Raw genomic sequence first — 26088 nt, 5'->3', positions numbered from 1 at the left:
AATTTTGCCTTGTGGTAGCCCTCTAAGTCCTATTTTCAACACCATAAGTCTGATCAAAATTGGATTCTCCAAGAAAGCGTTATGCCCAATCTCCCAAGATGACCTAATTATATACTTTTTCCATAGAGATAACTTGTACGAAGTGCCACATGCCACCGTTTCAACCTTCATCTCTGAAAACGATATCCAAAAAACTATAGTACGTCATCTTTCTGTAATGTTTTATGAAATTTGAATCCGATGCTTAGAGAGAAATTTATGATGATTTTCCCACGGTCACCTATTTGAGATATAATTCGGGAGCCTACAAAAACCCTAGCTTCCTCAGATCATATCTTTGAAACTATAGTGAGCCAAGACTTGAAATTTGAACATGTGGTTCATCACGTTTCATCTCAAATTTGTTTTAATTTCAGCTTCTGAAACTTCGTAGAAAAAAATTTATGTAGAAAGTTCCAAGATGACCTGTTTGAAGCAATGAAACCCTAGAATCCAAAGCTCTAATAACAAATGTTATGAAACCAACTCACAAAATATAAGAAGATCTAGATCAACAACTTCAAAATAAGACTCTTAGAGGGGGAAACCTCCTTTACATCACACAAATGAATAATTTTTGGATGATACAAATGACAAGACCTCCTTTCTATATAGGAGTCTAAGGGGTCACAATATAATCAAAGTCGATATAACAATAATATTGTAAGGGCACACCAATAACAATAGTGGGCTTCTATGGGCACAATAATAACAATATGGGGACTACATGGGTAGAACAATACAATAAGGGGGTTGCACTAGTAAAAATAAGGACCTAAATTAGTAGTATAGGGTCCTAATAGAAGCAGTGTCAAAATTAGTAGATTAGTTTGCCTCACCAGATGGAAATTTACTGAAAGTGTTTGGCGGAAAAAAGTCTCCACATATTCTACCAAGATATGCCACCAAAAATTTGGTCATGCAAGACGTTTCTTATCATCTTTCCACATGGTTATCAAGAGTTTTGCACAAGAATAAGAAAGCACCTTGGCCCATTCTTCCTTTGCAAATTAGATTCTATGAGATTAAGAATTTGAAAGTTGTATACACCGAAGGAAAGGAGATAGATAAATTGACATTTAGTTGTTTAGACTTCAATCCATATGATCCTAGGAATTTTTGTAAATAAAATTGCATGAGGATCCATTTCCAATGGCCAAGTGGGATATTTTATAGGCATGAGGAGGAAAATATGATGAATTGTTACAATGCCTCCAAGTCACGCGAACCAATCAGCTTCGCAATAAAATCACAGGTTACGCCTTAGAAGGAAGTCACTCCAAAGGTAGAACCAATCGGAAGGAACAACCCAGTGTGTGAAAAGGGCAAGTGGAAGGTTGCACATAGTCCAGGGAAAGAGCAAAGACACAATATGAAAGCAAATCCAATCATCCTAAAAGCAACCATAGAAGCATAAAAGAGGAGGAAACAGAGGAAGCAAGAAGAAGAAATGAAGCAAAAGGAAGAACAAGATAAGAAAATATTAGAAGAAGAAAGGAGAAAACTATAAGAATAAGAAGGGAATATAATAGAAGAAGAAGAAGCATCATGGAAATAGGCCAAAGAACAATGGTAGAACTGACTATTAGAAGAAGAGAGAAAATAGTTGCAGGAGAAGGAACTTACTCAAGAAATTCAAGAATTGGTTGTAATTCAAGACATGGAGGTGGAATTAGAGATGCTAATGTTGGGCCTCAAAATAGTCCTTATTTTCACTCCATTTTTCACCAATACCTTCACATTTTACCTTCATGTCACCTCCATTCCACCTCCACATCATTACATTTACCTCATTATTGGGTTATAACTATGCTTTTCCAAAGTTGATTAATTCTTAACATTTTAAAGTGGATTTATGGTTAAACTTTAGAAAATAATATTCTTATACTTATACCTAACAAATAGAATGAGTTTTTTGACATGTGTAGGTACAAAGGAAGCTTCCAGGGCATCTTTATGTGGCCTTGAATGATCAAATTCGAATTTGATAAGATAAGCCTCATGGAAAAGATCATGATCTCATGGAGAAGATCATGGACCTCATGGAGGAGATCATGGCGGATAGGGTTATGTGTCTAGATGGTTGAGAAATGTATGGAATTAAAGAGAGATTAGTGGATCATCATTATGAGTTTGTTATCTCATCCCATTGTATAAATAGGAGTACCTCCTCCATTCCAAAGGGAGGACTCTTGGAGCATGTATCCAACTTATGATGGAATAGAATAAAGCTTCATTTTACATAAATTTCCATTATATAGTTTTAGATATAAATTGTGTTAATGTAGGATATGATTTATGGAATAACTTGTCACTTTGTTCTTAGGAGAATTGAGCTCACTCTAAAAGGATCAAAAGAACATTTTATTTCATAATAGATCTTATTTCATTGCTTAGATGTTTGAGGATTTGTTTGTGATTGATGAATGAGTTTTAAATCAGCATATGAGGGAACAACCAAGGGTCTAAGTTAGGCTCTCTCTCCATTTGATTTGCATGATAATGAAACTCATTCTTTTTGCTTTTATGTTTCAAGTTATTTCATTTCTTATGCTTATGAATGAATCTAAGTTTAGTTTGGATTAGTATATGAGGGAACAATCAAAGGACTAAGTTAGTCTTTCTCTCCATTTGAATCTGAACAACAATTAAAGTTCATTCTCTTGTCTTTATTTCAAGTTTTTGGTTTTATGTAATCAATGATTTCTTTTCAATCTATGATACTGTAGGGAAGGACAACCAGGACCTCCTTAATTAGGAGCCTCTTCCCTTGCATATTATATTGAATCGTAAATAATTTAGTTAGACATAGAGTTAGTTGCCTACTCCTGCATATATTTTGCTGGCATCATCACAAGCTTACGAGTTTCCCTGGTTGATAATTTAATGAAAGCAATTTAAGCAATTAAATTTCCCAACAGCTAAACCAAGATGTATATCTTATGTCGAGCATTTAGTAGGTCACCATTTAGTCTCCCCCTCCTCCGACAGCAGAGCAAGCTCTAAGTGAAGAAGAGGAAATTGTTCCTCTTGATGATGGTCCAGTCATGGATATGTACAATCTAACTGATGATGATATTCAGAAGAACATTGTCAAGAAAGAAACACTTTCTGGATGATCTTACATCTCCTGCATTCATTAGAGAAAGGTTGATTGTGATAGATACCTAGATAAATCCGCAATCCATTGTTGTAGCAAACATGGCCTTTGAAGGTGCTACCAATTCAAACACAAAGTATCTCATGGCTAAGAATAGATAGATGGAAAGGATCTTATAGGCTGCAAGGAAACAAATTGAGCATCTCCAAGAAAAGGTCCAGAAAGTATCTCCCACACAGTTATATCTGGAAGAACTTAATGTACCCATAGTTGGTGAAGTATCAACATTGGGAGAAACCATACAGAGCCTTTATGAGCGACCATGCATAAAGAAATTTTCCGCTTGCACAACATGCAACAGAAGTGAAAATATAATGCTAAATCCCTCAAGGCTGTGCAAATAGCCATCACTATTGTGCATGAGTGGTCAATGCAACATAAAGTGGAACCATCTAAATTGATAAAAAAAACAAGGAAATAGGTAAGCTGAGATGATCATCTAGAGTAACAAACATCTCACCTTATTCATTGCTAAAATTCATGCCTCATATGCACGATTATTCAAAATAGTGTGGATTTCATGGTGAAATACCACAAGATCCCTTCAGCTGGCTCACTCACCGAGGCCAAATATAGAATCAAGTCATGTAGGAGGTTGAAGAATACTTGGACCAGCTCAAGATGATCGCTACCAAGGATGATCTGGAGGTGAACATGAATAATATTTAAAAGTACATTGGTGGCCCTATCTAGATCAACACTAAGTTGCTCCTGATAAAGAAGGAAATTCAGACTGGTTCTAAATCAACGTACCTGGATGCAATGGAGGCTAGATTCTGCTTCTAGCCTGATTCCATTGAATAGTTTGGGGAATTCATGACATAATACAAAGCTTGGCACCACTATGTGATCAAAAAAATACAAGTTGAAGAAGTTGAGATAGAGTTTCCTCAAACTCAAACTTAACTTGTTTTGTCTTATTAAGCTATCTAGTTGACTCTACACAATTTTGTCTTACATCGACATGAGTGATATTGCAATAATTCCTTGTAATTAATTGTAAGAGAAATTCCAAGTGTCAATTGTGGAATGTGAAGAGTCAGTTTGTAATGAATTCAAAAGGTCATGGTTGAAGGAAGTCAAAAAACCATGAGAGAAGTCAAAGGGTCAGAAAAGGAGATGAATAGTCACCTCTTTTGTTATAAATATACCCTCATCAGTCATGTAAAGGGCTTTTGCCTTAGGATCAAGTTTTTTTAGAGCCTTGGATTCTTTGTAGCATAGAAGAAGTATCTTTCTTTGGAGGAGTAGGTGTTCGATTCATGTTCCACTATTGGGACTAGTGGTTCATCAATTTGATATGTATACTTGGGGCTTTCAATTTAACAAAATCTTGGAGCCGACACATTTTCATGCCTATGTTGTGAATATAGTAGGACTATTCTTATTGTGTTTGCAATATATGTTATGTCATTTATGCTAATGCTTATGAACTATTTCGTTTGCATTAGTATGAATCTTATTGAATGCGTTTTATTGTATATTTCCATCATGGTCAACTTTTGAACTATTTTGCAGGCTAGCTTATGGTCCCTTTTATGCTCATGTGATCCTTTCAAGTTGCATAATATCACAACATTCTAATGGGCTCACTCACTTTTACTTGGTCGTGTTAGAACTTTTCATGCATTGAACTTGACCCTTCACAAAGTTATACACTTGTTTCACCAAAGTCATGAATACATATTTCTATGTGTTATTGCAGCCAAGGCATAACACTAAAACCCACTATTTCGATAACCGAGCCATACTTTGGATGGGGATCCTACTCTAGATAGTGTGAGGTCTAATTGGTACTTCATATCCGGGAGACCCCCTGAATGTTGGTGGTTCCAACAATGTCAATGTGACTATAACTATCACATTTTTCCTAGCCCCAAGGGTTAGCTCAATTGGTCGAGTACTTGTTGCATAAGCACCTCGCTATGAGAGGTCACATGGTTAATTCTTTTCAACACCATCTAGGGTTAGGCTATAATATGAGCTAAGAGAACTAATCCCTTGAGGATCTACCTAAGACTATTTCCATGGATGTAGCGGTCACTGATCTCCGGAGTCCGTTAACCACATCCAAAAAAAAAACTATCACATAATTTCTATAGTTGGGCAGTGTTGTTTAATTCTTGAATAATGTACATTAATGAATTAGGATTTTGATGAGGAACGGATTGGAACTCTACCCTAAGTAGTAATCCTAGGTCCAATGAATACTAACCTTGCTTGAAATTTACTACAACTCTAATGAACTCATTCAACTTAATCATAATTCATTACAATTCATAGAACAAATTTTCATTTTATACGGAGATGGATTTCATTTTCAATTTCACAAGACCATGGAATAATTTAATCAAAGCATGTATTTAGAATGAAAGTTTAATATTGGATTGGTGTTATGGCCTTGAGAAACATTATTTTTCAAATAAACCATCCACATGTTTTTAAATCCACTATATTTTTGTAATCTCCTTTGAGGACCTTCAATGTGCTTTTGATGTAAATTATAGTTTTCAGAACATTTTTCATCATCTCTTTGGAAAGTGCAGCCACTGAGTTAGTTATATTTTAATTGATCTTTCTAATCAGATTGCAACAAATTAATATGTTTCTAGTTCGTGTCATTTTCTCAAAACACTAGGATTTATTATCCTTGAAAAGTAGTTTATTCTTTATTTTATTTTTAAGTTTAAATTTTTCTTGGCACAAAATTCCAAATCATTTGAAAAATTTAGTTTAAGGATGAATTATGCTAAAAAATAATTAATATGTTAACGAAACTCCTCTTTGTTTTAATATCACAATATTTGACTTAAAATGTTCAAGATTTGTTACATGGGTACATGGGAATATAGGATAAATATTTTCTATTCCACCCTCACCCCCCATTGTCACCCCCACCCCCACCCCCATTGTCCATGGGAATGGTGATGGAAGAAATATACGGTAAAACATATTGGTGGGAATGTGGGGAAATACAAGGTAAAATATATTGTTTTACCCTATATTTCCCACAATCCCCACCATGAGGGTGGGGATAAAACATATTTAAGTTTTAGCCTATATTCATGATTATCCTGAACCCCATGGTCCATGAGGATCAGAGTGGGGTTGGGAGGAATATGAAAACTATGTGGGGAATATAGGGTAAAATGTATTTGTGGACAAATATTGGGTAAAACATATTTACAAGGAAAAGTTATAATTTATATAATGAGAGTAAAACAATAAAAATAGAAAAATCAATTACAATAGAGAACGAGAAAAGTATGCAATAAAGAAAAACTGGAGCAAACAATAGAGAATAGTAGAATGAAAATATATAACTAGAAAATATAAATAGAGAATAAGAAAAATAGAGAAAACCATAGTTTACAATAGAGAGCTAATAAAAATGCAGTAGTTTGTAATTGATAATGAAATAATTAAACATTATAGAGGATGAGAGAAAACAAAGGAGACAAAAATAATAAAGAAAATGTAGCAATAGAGAATGAGAGAAAACAAAGGAGACAAAAATAATAAAGAAATGTAGCAATAGAGAATGAGAATAATGGAGAAAATGAGAAAAAATTAAATATTACTCATAAAAAATACAATTATTAACAATAGAAAGCATGAGAAAAAACTAGTTAGTAAATATTTAATATAAAAACCAATTAACAAAAAAATCAGATAATTAAAAGAGAACAAGATAATACTAAGATAATTCTATAATAGATACCTAGACTACAATAGAAAAAATAATAGAGAACTAGAATAATAATTAAAATAGAGAAAACAAGAAAAAACAAGTTAAAAATGGAGAAAATAATAGAGAACAATAAAACGAGAATATATAATATGATAAAATAATAAAGAATAAGAAAACTATAGCTTACCAGAAAGGTAAAGAAATATGTGATAAAAATAGCGAAAATAAGAAAAAATGGCTATTAGTTAGAAAACAACCCATTATTAAAAAAAAAAATTAGTTAATAAATATTTAATATAAAAACAAGTTAATAAAAAATCAGATTTAATAGATAACAAGACAATACTAATGTAGTTCCATAAAATACTAAGAGAGTTCCACAATATATAATGAAACTACAATAGAATTTTCTTATGAAGAAACATAAGGAACATAGAGAAAATGAAAAAGTAAAAAAAAGGTTACAATAGTAATAGTAGTAATATATAGCAATAAAGGACAAAATAATATTTTAGATAACAACATTTTAGAGGAGAGAAATACTTTAGAGAACAATAGTGGTTAGAAATAGAAAACTACTTTTTATAAAAAAAAATTATATAATAAGAACAACTAAAAACAATAAAATTAGAACCATTTACGATGGAGAATGAGACAATTATACAATCAATAAAAATGGGAGAAAGTAATAGAAAAAAATAGAACTAGAAATAGGAAAAGTAGAGAGAATGATAATTTACAATAGAGAGCTAAAGAAATATGCAATAGTTTGCAATAGAGAATGAGAAAATTATACATTATAGAAGATGATAGAAAACAAAGGAAAACAAGAATAATAAAGAAAATATAGCAATAAAGAATGTGAATAATAGAGAAAAAAGATAAAGAAAAAAACAGTGAATATTGATAAAACAATTCAATTATTAACAATAGAAAACATAAAAAAAAACTAATAAATATTTAAAATAAAAACCAGTTAACTAAAAATCCAATAATAATAACAACAATTAATAGAGAACAAGACAATACAAAGAGTATTCTAAAATAGATAAGGAGAGTACAATAAAAAAAAATAGAGAAAATAATAAAGAAATATAACAATAACAAAAATAGAGATATAAGAAAAAAAACAAGTTACTAACAATAGAAAGTAACAAAGAACATAATAATATTATAGATAATGTAGAAATATGGTGATAGAATTGCAATTGCTTAAGAAATTTTAATCTAAATCAAGAGACACAATTCTACTCTACTCCTCTGCGGAATTTAATTCATAATTTAGAACAAAAATCAGAAACATGCAATAAGAAAAAGCACACATGCACAATAATTTTCTAGGGGAAAGAAACTGCTAAAAACCCCTTAATCATACTTGCATTAATAAAATTAATAGATAATATATTGCAATTGCTAGCTCGCTTTGAGCTCAACCTACAAGGAATAACCTATCTCTTTGCTCAGTGAGAAGCTCTGACTCAGACTTAGTCAATTTATTCCTCGTGTGTAAATCTTGAGGAATTAGGCCCCTATTATTTAGGAATTTTTCTCCAATTGATTATGCAAATCCCATGGTTGATCATCTGACTACATGCAACACCTATACACTCAAGACTATTCTACAACTGATGTTACACTCCTTTGGAACATCCACCACAGCTAGGGAACTCAAATTCTCTGCATGCACTAGCAATTTTGGGTTGATTGATTAGTTAACTAGATGATCACTGAGTTAGACTGTTGGCCTACTATGCAAATAACCTTCCAATATTTCTATCAATGGTTGGAACTAGATTAACTAAAAACAACTTGAAATAACTGAGTTTGATTGCCACAAATTAGTAATTACACATGCTTAACTGAACTTCAAGCCCTCTAACTCGAATTTACTAAGCTAACTGAGTGAAAAGAGCCATGTCACTTCAGTTAACTACCTCCAAGTTGTATACTGATGTGGAAATTCACTTTTTCTTAATTTGACCAAGGCAAACTCAAATTGAGACTTTTTTTCTACACTTCTCAACACTCCCTCTTAGAAAGAAAGGGATTATCAACCACCCCTATCTTGCACCTATGGAATTAAAACCTCCCTCTTGACAAAGCCATTATCACGATGTTAGCATCTTGTTCCTCTATGAGAATGTATTATAACAACGGTATTCGCCCATGCGCACAGTCCTATAAATGATGATACCATATATCTATATGCTTGGATTGATTATGAAATACCAAATTCTCAAAGAGATTAATGCGACTATGATTATCACAATAGATTAGAGTTAGATCCATCATTTGACCAAACATCCCCACAAGTATCTTTCTTATCGAGACCGCCTCACATGATGCTTGGCTTGCAACCATGTATTCTGCTTCTACCAAGCCGAGTGCCACAAATATTTGCTTCTTGTTGTACCAGGAAACCTATACAAACCCAACATTGAAAATTCCACCTGATGTACGTTTTTGGTCAGATGGAATCCCTACCTAATATGCATCTGTGAAGCCACACAAATTCACTCCCTCTATCTGTTTGTACCATAATCCATATTGGGTAGTGCCTCTGAGGTACCGTAAAACATGCTTAACTTCCTTCCAATACAATTTGGTCGGCCTAAAAATAGCTTGGCTTAGTTGGTTGACTACATAGCACATATTTGGACGTGTGTTCACAAGATACATTAGTGAACCCACTAGCTTCCAGTAAATGGTAACATCCACCTCTTCACTTGAAGTGACATCCTCCTTTCTCCAGTTGGTTGCTATAGGTGTCTCCATAGGCTTACAACTCTCCTTGCAAAATCGTTGTATTATCTCATCGGGATACTTTCCTTGAGACACAAAAAATTCCCGATTTCCTTGCCATACTTATAGCCTGAGGAAGTAGTGCATGAGACCCATGTCCTTCATCTCAAATTACCTTGCAAGGTCCTCCTTGCAAGGGTTGATCAGATGCTCATCACTTGTTAATATTAAAACATCAAAATATAAAACAATGATAAGAAATTTACCTTCTATAAAAATATGGTAGAGGTTCACATCCACTTCACTTTTGGTGAAACCCAAACTAGTGAGATAATTGTCGATCCTGGTGTACCAAGCTTGGGGTGCCTATATGAGACTATACAATGCTTGACTAAGTTTTTACGTATGAGATGCCTTATCAAATGTATCAAAACCTTCTAGTTGCTCGATGCACACCTCCTCCTCAATAACACCATTGAGCACTCTTATTTTTACATCCATCTAGTGGATCGTCCACCCCATCTGCACATCTAGTGGAAGAATTGATCTAATGGATTAATACCTTGCTACAGGAGAAAAGGTTTCCTCATAGTCAATTTCCTCAACTTAAAAGAATAATTTGGTCACAAATTTGTCCTTATACTTCTCTATGCTTATGTCTGCTGCATGATTAACCTTGAAAATCCATCTCGAACCCACAAATGATTTATCTATTGTTCTTGGGACCACTTCCCAGACAATTTTATTTACAAGGATTCATACTCTTCCACCATTGCATCAATCCAAACATGTTTCTCAATTACTTCCTTGAAAGAGGATGGCCCAGTCTCTATAAGCTCAGTCATTAGAGCCATGTAGCTAGTCTACCTCCTAGGTGACCTCCTTTACTTATGAAAATTTGAAGGAGCTCCCACATTCTCCCTCACATCCTGCAGTAATATATCATCTTTCTTGGTTCTTTTTCTTCCTTCTCTAGATGGAATTACTTTAGTGGATGTCTCCACGCTTTGCTCCTCTATTTGTGGCTTCTCCACAACTCCTTGAGGTTCCTCCTTTGGAGCTAAAAGCTCCTCTTTTGGTTGGATATGAAGCTCCCTCTCAAGAGAGAACCACATCGCTTTCTCCTTATCAAACTTTACATCCCTTCGCACAAATGTCATTCTAAGGGAAGATAAGTACACATGGTAATTGTGTGGAGTTTTAGTGTAACCCATAAAAACTCCCAACTCTGTTATTGGCTGAAGCTTCTTCCTTGAATCTTTAGAGACATGGCAGTAAAAAAAGGCTCTAAAAATTTTGAAGTGAGACACATTCAACTTTCTCCCTGAGAAAGCCTCATCCATTGTAGTAATACCAAAAATCTGATTAGGACTCCAATTCTGCAAGTAGACTATTGTGTTACATTAATCTACCCACAAATGCCGTGGTAGGCCTTGTCATGTAGGATAACTCTCACAGCTCCAACCACGCTACAATTATTTCTCTCATCTACCCCATTCTAATATGGGTTGTGGGGTGTTTTCATCTCTCTTCGAATGCCTTGTTTCACACATAAATTCTTGAATTCATTCGAAACATACTCACCTCCATTGTCACTCCTGAGAGCCTTCACCTTCTTGTTGGTATCTTTCTTACTTAGTGCCTTGAATTCTAAAAACTTTTATAATGTGTTATCCTTATTCTGCATGATGAATATCCAACACTTTCTTGAGAAATCATCAATAAAAATAACAAAATATTTATGTCTGGCAGTGGAGGCTGTCAAGAACGGTCCACAAACATTAGAGTGGAATCTTTACAATACTGCATGTGCTTTGTTGTCTCGATCATGGAATGTGGATTTTACATACTTCCCCAAGGTACAACCTTTGTAGACATCCTACTTCTCAACTGCTCCTTTAGGAAGGCTAGTGGTTATTTGTTGCATAATATTTAAGGCACCATGATGAAAATGGCCCAATCTCTTGTGAAAAATTTCACTAGCAGCGCGGCTTTGCACTTTCTCTTCCTTACTTCTTAATGCAGCACAGTCTTCCACATCAATTTTATACAAGTTCTTCACATGAATCCTAATATTCTTCACATATTTAGTGACCATGTATCTCAGTAATTCTTTCCCTTTGTTGAAGATCACATCATAACCATGATATTCTAAAATTTCTACAGAGATAAGACTCTTATTTAGGTCCAAAACAAACATGACATCTTTGAAGTGAAGAGGGGATCCTAACTCCCTCTTAAAGGTTACTATACCAATATCAATAGCATTGTACCTTCTATCGTCCCCAATCTCAATATGCATCTGGATATCTTTCTCCTCTAGGTCACTAAAAAATTCTCTACATCATGTCATGTAGAACGAGGCACCAAATTCCAAGTACCACAAACTCCCCATCACCGTGTTGGCAATGAATTTGATAAGGGTGAATTCAAGCTCGAATTGTGAAGCCAAATCTTCACCTACTACTCCTCCTCAATTATTATTGCTAGAATTTTTGTGTGGACACTTTGTAGCGTAGTGCCTGAATTCATGACAATTGAAGCATTTTATTTTGGACAAGTCTTTCTTCCTTCCCCCTTGGTTAGATTATAGTTTGGTTTGAGATTTCCTCCCTTTTCCCTTCTTTCCCTTTCCAACCAAAGCAAAGTTTTCTTCATCATCGCCCTTGGATGAAGTTCCATCTCTAGTATTTCACTTGATCTCTTCCTGTACCAAATCAGACCACTAGCATTCCCAATTTGATAATTTATCCCTCTTGTTCACAAAGTCCTAGTAGTTATGCCAACTTTTGGGAAGGCCTAGAAGAGTTAGGCTCATTAGGTCGTCTTCTAAAACACTCACACCAAGCCCTCCAAGCTCATCATGAACTTGTGTAAATCTGCTGAGATACTGTGGAATAGTCTCATTCTTCTGCATCTTGATATTTCAAAGTTTGGCTTTGAGGGCTAGTTTCCTATGCTAAATGCTATTCTTGGAAAACTTTGTTAGTACCTTCACATTGCGAAAGGAGTTTCTTTCCCATCCATATTTGAGACAATTTGGTCTTGCACTCCCTCCAAGATTATTCTCCTCACCTTGGCTACATCTTTCTTCCATTGATCTAGGTTATGGGAATCAAGTGATCCCGATTTTTTAACATTTGTCTTAACATATTCTAACAACCTATTTTCATTAAGCATCACCTCCATGCAATCCTTCCATGCAATGAAATTCGAGTTTCCTTTCAAGGCATACTCTAATCTCGACCCGTTGAAGGTCATCTTCCACACTTTGAAGAGATCCTGCAACACTAAAGCTGCAAATTCAGACGTCTTGAGAAACAACTTTGAAATTTTTGTTCTAACTTGAATCCAGGTTTGATACCATGCAGAAATATGGTGATGGAATTGCAACCGCGCAAGAAATTTAATCTAAATCAAGACACACAATTCTATTCTACTGCTCTGCATAATTTAATTCATAATTTAGAACAACAATCAGAAACATGCAATAAGAAAAACCACACATGCATATAATTTTTCTAGGGTAAAGAAACTGCTAAACACCCCTTAAGCTTGCTTACATTAATAAGATGAATAGAGAATGAATTACAATTTCTAGCTCGCTTTGAGCTCAACTTGCAAGTGAATAACCTATCTCTCTCCTCAATGAGAAGCTCTGACCAGACTTAGTCAATTTTTTCCTCTTCTTGAGCCCCTATTTCCTTGCACAAATCCTGAGGAATTAGGTCCCTATTATTTAGGAATTTTTCTCCAATTGATTACACAATTCCCAAGGTTTATCCTCTGATTGCATGCAACACCTGTACACTCAAGATTAGTTTACAAATGATGTTACATTGCCTTGGAATCTCCAGCACATCTAGGGAACTCGAATTCTCTACATGAAATAGCTATTTTGGGTTGATTGATCAGTTAACTAGATGATTATTGAGTTAGAATATTGTCCTACTACACAACTGAACTTCCACTTGTTCTATCAACAATTAGAACTAGTTTAACTAAAAAAAACTTAAAATAACTAACCTTGATTGCTACAAATTAGAAATCACACATGCTTAACTAAACTCCAAGCCCTCTAACTCGAATTTACTAACCTAATTGAGTGACAAGATCCATGTCACCTCAGTTAACTACCTCCAAGTTTTCTACTGATATGGAAATTCAATTTTTCTCAATTTGAAGGCAAAGTCAAATTGACGCTTTCTTTCTACACTTCTTAATAAATAACACTAGTTTAGATAACGAGAGAAACACTTTAGAGAAAAAAATTATTAGACGTAGAAAACCAATTAATATAGAACAATAATTTATATAATGAGAAAAATTGATAACCATAAAAATAGAAGAGCTTTGAGGGCTAGCTCAATTGGCCTCTGGATCAGGCTCCATGGTTGGTTTAGCACGAAGTGATCCCTATGGGTGGCATGTGTGGTATAAATATTTCACTGTCACCAATCTTTGGGGTCCTTGAACCACAAAAAAAAAAAAAAAAAGATAAAAAAAAAACAATCAATTACCATAGAGAATTAGAAAATTATGCAATGAAGACAAATGGGAGAAAATAATAGAGAAAAGCAGATCTACAATACATAACTATAAAAGATAATAGAGAATAAGAAAATAGAGAAAACCGTAGTTTAGAATAAGGAGCTAAAGAAATATGCAATGGTTTGCAATAGATAATGAGAGAATTATACACTATAGAGGATGAGAGAAAATAAAGGAAAACAAGAATAATAAATAAAATGTAGAAATAGAAAAAATAAAGAAAATGAGAAAAAAGGAATTATTAACAATAGAAAATATGAAGAAAAAAACTAGTTATTAAATATTTTAATATAAAAGGCAGTTAACAAAAAAATCAAATAATTAAAAGAGAACAAGACAATACTAAAAGAATTATACAACAGATAATGTGATGACAATAGAGAAAATAATAGAGAACCCGAATAAGGATAAAAAAATAAGAAAAAACAATTTAGGGACAATAACTAAATAATATTTTAAATAACTATAGTTTAAGAATCGAGAGCAACACTTTAGACAACAATAGTAGTCTAGAACTAAAATGTCAGTTATTATACAACAATAGTTTATATAATGGGAACAATTGATAGTAATAAAAATAAAACAATTATTTACAATTGAAAATAGGAAATTATACAATAAAAGAAATATGACAGAAAAAATAAAGAAAGAGAACAGTAGAATGAGAATATATAACTATATAGAATAATAAAGAACAAGAAAAATAGAGAAAACTATAGGTTATAATAGAGAGCTAGAAAATATGCAATAGAAATAGAGAAAATGAGAAAAAAAGAAAGAAGAAGAAGCTATTCCTTAAAAAAGTATCTAATTATTAACAATTAAAAAAAAAGAGTAAATAAATGTGTAATATAAAAGGAAGTTCAAAAAAATACATAATTAAAAAACCAATTAATAGAGAGCTAGACGATACTAAGAGAGTTTTACAATATGTACGTAGACTACAATACAAAACAACATATGAAAAGAATAGAAGAGTACATAATAAAGGACTACAACAATAAGGAAAATAGAGAAACCAAGAAAAAACACAAGTTACTAACAATAAAGGGAAACAAAGAACAAAACAATATTTTAGATAATAACAATTTAGAGGAGAGAAATACTTAGATAACAATAGTTGTTAGAAATAGAAAACTAATTATTATAGAACAATAGTTTATATAATGAGAACAATTGATAACAATAAAAAAAGAAAAACCATTTATAATGGAGAATGAGAAAATTATACAATCAAGAAAAATGGGAGAAAACAATAAAACCATAAAAAAAGAAAACTATAGTTTTCAAAATAGAGATAAAAAAAATATGCAATAATTTGCAATAAAAAAATAATATAATTATACAATATAGAGGATGAGAAAAAACAAAGGAAAACAAGAATAATAAGATAAATATAGCAATAAAGAATAAGAATAATAAAGAAAAAGAGGAAAAAAGAGTAATTAAAATCCAATTATTAACCATAGAAAATATGAGAAAAAAACGAGTTAATAAACATTAATACAAAAACTTAGTTAATTAAAAAAAAATAATAGAGAACACAACCATACTAAGAAAATTATACAATACATAAGGAGATTACAATAAAAAGCAATATAGAAGTAGAACAATTAAAAAAAACCGTGAAAACAAGACAAATGAGTTACTAACAATAGAAAGAAACAAAAAAACATAACAATATTTTAGATGGCAACAATTTAGAGAACAAGAACAATACTTTAGAGAACAACAATGGTTAGAACTAAGAAATCTAGTTATTATAGAACAATATTTTATATAACAAGAACCATTTATAATAATAATAAAAATGCGATGGAGAATGAGAAAATTATACCACATAAAATAATAGATAACAATATAACTACAATATATAACTTGACGAAATAATAGAGAATAAGAAATACAAAGAAAAACCTAGTTGTGAATAGAGAACTAAATAAATATGCAATAGAGAATGAGAAAATTATAAGCTATGGAGGAAGAAAGAAAACAAAGGAGAACAAGAATAAGAAAGAAAATATAGCAATAGAGAAAATATAGAAAAGTGAGGGAAAAAACCAACTATTACTGAGAAAACAATATAATTATTAATAATAGAAAATCAAAACTAGTTAATAAAAAACAGATAATTAAAAAAACTAGAACAAAACAATACTAAATGGGAGAATACAAAATGGAGGAAAAGAACACTAGATAAGATAACAGAAAACTAGAATAAGATACCAAAAATAGAGAGCAACAAAGAAGATAACAATATTTTAATTTAGATAATGAGAGCAATACTTTATAGAATTATAGTTGCGATAACTAAAAATTGTTTATTATAGAAAAATAATAAATATAATAGGAACAAATCGAAACAATAAAAATAGAACAATCATTTACAATCTAGAATGAGAAAATTATACAACAATGAAAAATGAGAGAAAGAAAAAAAACAAAACAATAGAACTAGAATATATAACTAGACAAAATAATAGAGAATAAGAAAAATAACGAAAGTTATAGTTTACAATAGAGAGCTAAACAAATATGCAATATTCGCAACATAGAGTGAGATAATTATAAACTATAGAGAACGAGAGAAACCAAAGGAGAACAAGAATAACAAAGAAAATATAACCATAGAGAATGAGAAAGATTTCAAAAGTTGAAGATATTATACAAGATGCTTATTCATACTTTTGTCAGAGCCCCAAATGATTCATTAGAGTTTCAAAAATCAAACAATGCTACAAATGGAAACACTCTATTAAAATATGTTTATACAAGATGGGTCTCATTGAATGGACCGTATCAAAGACTATTTAGTGAGTGTTAATCATTGGTAGGGGGATGTAGGAACATCACTTCATTATAAGGAAATCTCAAGCACTTTTCTTTTGATTAACTGACATAGAGGAATTACTAACATTGAGAATAATTATTCCTATGTTAGATGATGAATTTTCTTGTTAAAATGTCTTAAAGTTGCATAATGTACATTGTAGAATACATAAATGCAAGAGAATTAGCATGTCTTTCATTGGATAATTTGTATATGATGTCATAGTCTTTTATAGGTCCATGATTTACAAATTGGAATAAAATCATCAATATGGAAAATGCTATTTTTTTTGTATTTTGATGAAAAGGGGATATTATGTATAGTGGTTTGTGGGTATATGGTTCCCTTTCATTACGTTGATAAGATAGGATGGTTCACTAAAGACTGTCCCATGTCAAGATGCCTATTCGAAAATGTTGTCATTTCAGTAAGATGCAATTTGACAGAAATTGCACAATCACTAGAATTAGATATATGAGAATGATTCCCTCGAGATGAATTGTTGGAGGCCATGTCTCTGGTGTATCCTTAATATTGGAATAATCAATAGTCTCATGACACTTTAAAATATGAATTTGTGGCTAAATTCAAAACTTTAGTGCACCAGTTTTCCAATAAGGTCTAAATACATGGAAAACATATTCAAGGTATTTTAGATTCATCAAAGTTATTTCAACAATCCACATGCTTCACTAAAATAATACCGAAACAATTTCATATTTTGGAGAACCTTCTAGAATATAGTGAAATAATAATATTATGCACTATCTTAGGTGGTAGACAATACTTATAAGAAAATAGCTCAAGATATTTCAAATTGGTGGATTTGTGTCAAACCATGAATTTGGAATTAGTGGAGGATGAGAGGATGTTTAGTGCACTATCATTTTTTAAGTCGAAGTTGAGGAATAATCTTGATAAACATATGGATATATATTTAATATTATATGTAATGAAGTATGACATTAACAATTTTACTTATTAAGGAACACTCGCTCTTTGGCTATCAAATTATGATAGAGGGGTGAAAACAATAGAACACAATTCTCTAATGGACCTCATATGGAACAAATAGTTTTGGGGATGATAATGATACTTTTGATGCCAACACTAAAAGTGCATCTCATGTAATCAATTGAGAATGATAGAGTTTTAATGCATTATCATTATTGAAGTGAAAAATCCCTTGATGATGATTATTTTTTGACATGTTTTTTAAAGCAATGGACATGCATAGACTATTGTTTAAATTTATGTGTTATACTTTTAAACTCTCCAATTGTAGCTTTTTAATGATTTTGTGTTATTACCTTTCTTTTTATCATGTAGGAAATTAAGTTTCAATGCAAATTTATGTTCCATTCAATCTTATTTTTCATTTTGTACAATTTCAAGGAATTATTTTCTAATTTAACACTATTACAACTGTGATTTGTAGAATAAAGTGCAGAAGCTACTATAATTAATACTAGCCAAAAAGGAGGTGAAATACCTACAAATGGTGAGGAAGAACCAAATATTAAAGTTGTTGGTTTATATAAAGCCAAGGAATTGAAGAAGTATTTACCTTTTAGAGAGGTAATGTATAATAAACCAAAAGAATTTAATGTAAAAATTCACGATTTTGATATAGCTATTCATACACCTTATTTTCGTGTGAATCTTGTAGAATATGACTGAGTTGTATGGGTGTGTCAAGACCAAGTTTGAGCAAATGAAACTCTTTAGTTCAACATCATGCACCTTTGGGGGTGCCTCTCCAACTAGTTTGACCTTAGGATGTAATAAGACGTTTGTGGTAAAACATGATAAAAGAATGCAAAAAAAATTGCAAGAGTGTATAGTAAGAACCTCGACCAACATTATCAATGTTTATTTTCCCAAACATGGAAAATGAGTATATTATAATTTAGCTATATTTTTTTCTTATTATTATATATAGTTGTATACATTATCAAGGATTATCCAATATTTTAAAAGGTTTTCTAATTTTGTGAAATATTAGCCAAGAATTTGCAATATTTTATAATTTAGTGAAAAAATTGCCAAGGTTTAACAAAATTTTATAGTTCGGTGAAATAATTTCAAAAAAAATATATATGCATATTATATTATTGAAAAATAGGCTATACATTTTTCTATATACCATGGGGATTCACCCATTTATTATACATATAAATTTGGGGGTGTTTATTAAAAATATCCTTGCTCACAACCATAGTAACACAAGATATGACCTGGGAAATCCTTTCAAGAGAAAATCTAATTGGAAGGTGAGGCTTCTCTACTCTCTTTCTCTAAATATAAATGAATGAAAGTACAAAGAAATGATACATGTGGCGAATGGGCTATTACAGTGCCAAACCCTCTTCTTTTCTCTCTTGTTATCCAGTCTTTGTTATTATGCTCATCTATGGAACAAAATGCACTTGAATAGAATGGAACCCATTTTCCTCCTAGTGGTCTAGTTATAACATAGACCTCTATCCTACTAGGGGTTAAGTTTGACTCCTTAAACTCTTAATTAGAGTTATGATACCAAACATTCTATATTCATTTTTATCATGATCACATCGCTAACCCATTTTCTGTTGGCATTATGGCATGGGTTTGGCACTATGGCACAGGTGTTGTCCTTGATGGAAACTCACTCAAAGGGCAGATCACAGTTCAGGCTCTCAGAATGAAAGAAAATGAGGTATACGCAGGTTCATCTTATTAAAGTCGCGTATACACGCGGGTGTACCAATCAAAAGGCGCGTATACGTATGCACGCACTTTCATGCAAAGAAAAGCGCATACATGTGGGAAAACTTATGGTTGGTCCATGGTATTTAGTCCGACATATTTGAACCTATGGTTTTGGTCCTTGGTATTGCATTTAAAGTCCCTAGTATTAGTTCTCAATGGTTTTGGACCATGGTTTGAGTAAGGCCTAAGAATATAAAAAGGGAAGGAGATCATTTGGCAAGGGCATTGACTTATGTGTTGAATATCTTAATAGGAGCAAGATCTCGAATACTGGTGATTGGTTGGTGAGTTAAAACTGGATCTGAATCAAGGAGGAACCTGAGCATTACATGATGGTTAAGATCTATTGATGGGTCTAGATCTCAAGGCTTGAATACTAGTATCATTGTGTGATTTTGATCTATTATATTTGGCGTATGATTAGATCTATAAATCTGATAATCTGGGTATAACTGATGTCTGATTAAGTAAAAGGATAAATTATCTTCTATAGATCTGTACGCAGGTTTGAAACAGCGGAGGCGCGTATACACACAGGTTAAGGAAGTGAAGACTGCGTATATGCTGGTTGGCTTTGGCATAGCTGCGTATATACGCATGTTTCTATTGATGAAGTAGCGTACATCTCTTGAAACATGTTTTAGCTGCTTCTGTTTATTGCTACAGTGTTCTGGGTTTAGAATTGGTGTCTAGTTACTGGTACTGTTTTCTGGTTACAGCATTCTGAAAAGTTATTGGTTGATTCAGTATTTGTACAAAGGAGATTGGTTGTTGTAGATCTACTTGATGTTTGATTGATATTCATGGATCCAGTCTGAAAATTTATGAAACGTGGTCCCTGGAAGAAAAGAGAAGGTTGAAGCCTTCTGTAGGTCAGCACCTACGTACTAGTACCTCAGCTAGTACAAGAGCTAAGGGGGTTGTAGCTCCCTTCCAGGAGAAGCTGGAGAACGAGAGAAGGTTGTAGCCTTCTGCAGGTTGAAGCCTACATACTAGTATAAGACTACACCAGTATAAAATCATTGTAAAAAGAAGTTTCTAATTGAAAGGAGATAGAGACATATTGCAGCAGGTGGTTTTCACCCACATTGGGTTTCCACCTTATATCTTGTGTTCCTTTGTGTGACTATCTGTTCTAATTTTATGTTCCTGCTTACTATTATATGGTTCTGACACACAGATTAATGTTCAACATCTGAAGAATAAATTAAATTATAAGTCTGGAAGTTATATGCTAGTTTCATTAGTCAGAGTTGTGTATACACGCTGTTTTCATTCACTGAAGTAGCGTATACAAATCTTTGTATAAATTGAAAAAGAATCTGACTTAATAATACTGATTCAACCCCCCCCCCCCTCTCAGTATTATTTTCAACAATTGGTATCAGAGCAGGTCCTTCAGAAGAAGCTTGATCACTTGAAGGAAGATCTATCATCATGAGAAACTACGAAAGAGAAGCATCAATCAGGCCACCGATTTTCAATGGAAGCAACTTCATCTATTGGAAGGTAAGAATCACTGCCTATCTTCAATCTCTTGGTACAGAATTTTGGGATATTGTGGAAACATGATACACTTTTCCATCAGCAACTCCTACAGATACGACTGGTAAGAAGCAGTATGAAACAAATGCAAAGGCGGTCAATACTCTATTAGGGAGCCTATCTCAATCAGAATTCGTCAAGGTTATGCAGCTCAAAACTGCAAAAGAAATATGGGATAAGATCGTTCTAAGCTATGAAGGAGATGAACAGGTAAAACGAGAAAAGCTACAAACTCTCAAAATTCAATATGAAAATCTCAGAATGTACAATGATGAAAGTGTGGCTAACTATTTCCTATGTATAGATGAGATTGTAAATTGTATGAAAAAATTGGGTGAAGAAATAAAAGAAGTCGTTCTGGTTGAAAAGGTTCTAAGATCTTTGTCTTCTAAGTTTGAATCAAAAGTTTCCACCATAGAAGAAAAAAAGAATCTACAGAGCCTTACCATGTCCCAGCTACACGGAATCCTAACCGCTTATGAAATGAGAAAAGGGGGACCATCAGACAAGAGAGAAGCCGCACTCAAAGCCTTAGGAAAAGGAGATTACAATGACTCAGGACATATGTTGGAAGAAGAGGAAGAGTCAAATTTTGTCAAAAACCTTCAACGGGGTTCTAGAAGATTCAGAGGTAAGCTCCCTTTCAAATGTTTTGCTTGTGGAAGAGTCGGTCACTATGCTGCCAAGTGTCCTCATAAAGATAAGCTTGACAAAGGTAAGGAACCAGTTAGATGGAACAGAAAACAGAATGTAAGTAAGAAGAGCTATTACACACATGAAGACAGTGATGGACTTTCAAATAGCGATGAAGATGAACAAGGTAATGATTATAGACTTTTGATGGCTTTTGAAGATGATGATTTCTTGGATGCTATAGATGAAGAAAGTCTTTATGAAGAAATTTCTAAACTCAAAATTTGCTTAGAGGAGAAGAACATGATTATAGATACTCTGACATCCCAACTTTCTGAAATGGAGAAACACAATGAAAAGTTAGAATGTGAAATTGTGGGACTTAGAAAGGACATTGAAAAAATGAAAGCTCTTAATCTTAGATTTGCTAAAGGATCTGAAACTTTAGATGAAATTATCAAAGTACAACGTTCTCCTCTAATCAAGACAGGTCTTGGGTATACCAAAGAAACATCTCAAGCACAGAAGCCATCTACCTCCAAAAGTTATCTTGAAGCTGCAAGGAGAAGTGAGCAGGTTGATAATCAACAGCAAAGGCCCAATGGAGATCACCAGGGAAATCAGGGACAATTTACCTCAAGAATGGATATCAATAGAAACTACAATCATTTGGTTGGTAGATTTGATAATCGCAGGAGTTTCTTCAATGGCCAATGTTTCTCTTATCATAACTTTGGTCACAACGTAGCTCAATGTGTTGCCTACAAGACAATCATGACTAGAGAAGCTCTAAAACAAAGGAGTATGATTGGGATCATGAAAAGGGCCTACAATAACTTTTCTGCTCTTGAGAATGAAATAGAATATTCTATTTGTAACAACTTTGGTCATGAAGATTCTAAAAGTAGGAGTAGGTTTCGACAAATAACTCAGAAGGAGCAAGATTCATTAAGTCCTAAAACATGGAAAAAGAAAGAACCACTACCAGAAAGATGTGGGATAGCCTTATATGCAGAAGGACAGGAAAATCAATGCTACATCGACAGTGGATGCTCAAAACATATGACAGGTGATAAAGATAAACTTCAGTCATATAGTGCCTTAGAAAAGGAAAAGAAGGTCTCATTTGGAAATGGCACCCCTGCACTCATCACGACTACATGTAGGGGGGTTTTAAGACAATATTTAAGACAATATTTGAGTCAAGTGTCTTAACTTAAGACAAAATGAAACTTGTGTATTGTCTTAAATATTGTCTCTAAGCGGGTGTCTCAAAATTATAATGTCTCAAAAATTTGTCTCTATAAAGACAATATAGAACACATATTATTATTGTCTCTATAAAGACAATTTGATTTTTCGCTCTAGAGACAATTTCATTTGTGTCTCTTTAGAGACAATTACATTTTTGTCTTTTTAGAGACAATTCCATAATTCAAACTATTGTCTCTCTAGAGACAATATAAAAAATTATTTAAAAAAAATAAATTTCCATAATTCAAACTATTGTCTCTCTAGACACAATAAAAAAAATTATTTAAAAAAAAATAAATGTCCATAATTCAAACTATTCTCTCTCTAGAGACAATATAAAAAATTATTAAAAATAAATAAATGTCCATAATTCAAACTATTGTCTCTCTAGAGACAATATAAAAAATTATTTAAAAAAAAATAAATGTCCATAATTCAAACTATTGTCTCTATAGAGACAATAAAAAAAAATATTTAAAAAAAATAAATCTGCTCAAACTATTGTCTCGGATTTTCTCCTACCAAAAATTATTTAAAAAAAAATAAATCTGCTCAAAATACTTCATGAGAAGCATAATACTTCAGCAATAAAATACCATTGAACCGAGATAAGTTATGGAAGTAAACAATGTTAATATTCCTTCTCTCAGCAACCAAACCTAAGTGCATTAGAAATTGTGACAACATGTTATGACTTCTTTCTTCAAATTCAGGCATGATGAAGGCAGAATTGTCACTGAAAAAGATTTGAGTTGCATAATCAAGCATGGCTGCAATATCATCACCAGGGTATACAATTAAGTAACTGGCTAAGTAAGGGACATGAACATCGTTGACAAGAATAGTCTTTGTATCGGCAACAATGAAAGGTTTCATGTCCTTACGCCTAGCTAGGAGTGTCGTTACATAATTGGGATAATGAGGTTTCCTAACCATAGATTTCACTGCTTGTGGTTCTCCACCCACTATGCCGGAATTAATTAATTCCCTAATTTGGGAATTAATTTCATCCTCGCTAAGAGTGACCTCCTTGTCCTGCATCCCTGAAATATACAAGCGAAGGAATAACCCTGAGATAACTTACTTTTCATAATCCTCGGCAGCTTTCATTACCACTTTCATGATCATGTTAAAGACATCCATGTTTGGAACAATGTTCCCATGAGAATCATTTAAATAAATAGTTGTTTTAGTGACGGTAAATGAAATATCCCCTGTAGGGACTTTAATCACATAACCAATGGTAAATTTCCCATATGCAAAACCAGTATTATAAGCGTACTTAATCAACAGTCGCATGACAGCCAATGAAATAACTTCAAAGTCAGCGCATCGCAGATATTGTGATCTAAACTTGAGTTCCACTATCCTCAATCCATCATATGCATCCTTGCAGTGTTTCACTCTCAATGATACTGTTTAAACGTAGAAGATACTCTTCGAATAATAAAACTGTAAAATCTGTCATGTTTTTTCCAGTCATTTTAGTAGTGAACACTGTAGTTGCAATGCTCCTGCCAATCTATCTGTGTATCCATCTCTATACACCTATCCATCCATCCATCCATTCAACTATATGCATGTCTGGATATACATATGTAAGCCTACAGATCTATGTTTTATAGTGTGTGCTCTCCTAAAATTTGGGATATGTGTGCACATTGCATTTATAGGGTGTTCCTTGGGAAGTATGTATCTATTTTGACTTTTTCTCCATCTCATTTGCAAGGAGAAAAGATATATCGAACTGGTTAATAGTAAATAACAAGGACTTGACAATTACTATACAATAAATAAACCATGCTCATCCTAATTCAGGGACCAAATAAATTCCTTGGTCCATTAAGTCAGAGAAACATACACCAGAGAAAATTCAAGAAAACAAAAATATTCGATAATACAAAAAATTACAAGCTACACAGGCAGCATCCTCAAAACTATCAGCGCTCTAGTTGCACCTCTTAGGTCTTTCTGAGCTTTCTTCCTACGATAAAATATTGGGCAATCACGACTGTAATAAGGATAGGACATCAATGTAAGTATAAAAGAGATAGTAATTGTAAAAAAAAAAAAAACATCCTATTAATTAAAAACAAATGTATGATCACACAAATGTTACAAAATACATCCATAATGTAAATTTAAATCATGTTATGAAAATGCAATACTTGAAATATATAGGGGTGATTTTAGGGGTGAATGTTCGCCCTTTGGCGAAATTAAGGGGTTTTAAACTTTTAGTGGGCGAAAATTTTGTATCATAGTACATTTTTACAAATCACCTCAAATAGCCCACCTTATTTTAAGGGAGAGGGTAAAAAAGGTAAATTTAGCCCTTGAAATTAGGAGTTACAACCTTCCATTCGCCCATTTTCAAGAATAGGTTTTATTTAAGTGAATCCATTCGCCCATTTTCAAGCATAGGTTTTATTTAAGTGAATCCTATGGGCCAAAGGCCCAAATACCATATTTATAAAAGAGGTATGGTAAATTAATAAAAATATAAATAAATGAGAGGTATGGTAAATAAATAAAGCATTTTTTATATTTACTCCATAAGTCACCTTATATACATGCAAAGGTGTAAACAAATAAAAATATAAGTAAAGTGGAGGTATGGTAAATAAATAAAACGTCTTTTTATACTTACTCAAAAGGTATGGTAAATAAATAAAAATATAAATAAACTAGACGCATGGTAAATAAATAAAACCTCTTTTTATATTTATTCCATAACCCTCGTTCTATTTATGAAGGCTCAAGAAACAGGTTTTATTTAAGTGAATCCTATGGGCCAAATACCATATTTGTAAAAGAGGTATGGTAAATTAATAAAAATAAAAATAAGCGAGAGGTATGGTAAACAAATAAAACATTTTTTTATATTTACTC

Source organism: Pinus tabuliformis, chromosome 4_2 (genome assembly GCF_031772625.1).
Source record: "Pinus tabuliformis cultivar Carrire ecotype Pingquan chromosome 4_2, CPIR1, whole genome shotgun sequence".
Lineage (NCBI taxonomy): Eukaryota > Viridiplantae > Streptophyta > Pinopsida > Pinales > Pinaceae > Pinus > Pinus tabuliformis.
This window is presented reverse-complemented; position numbering follows the sequence as displayed.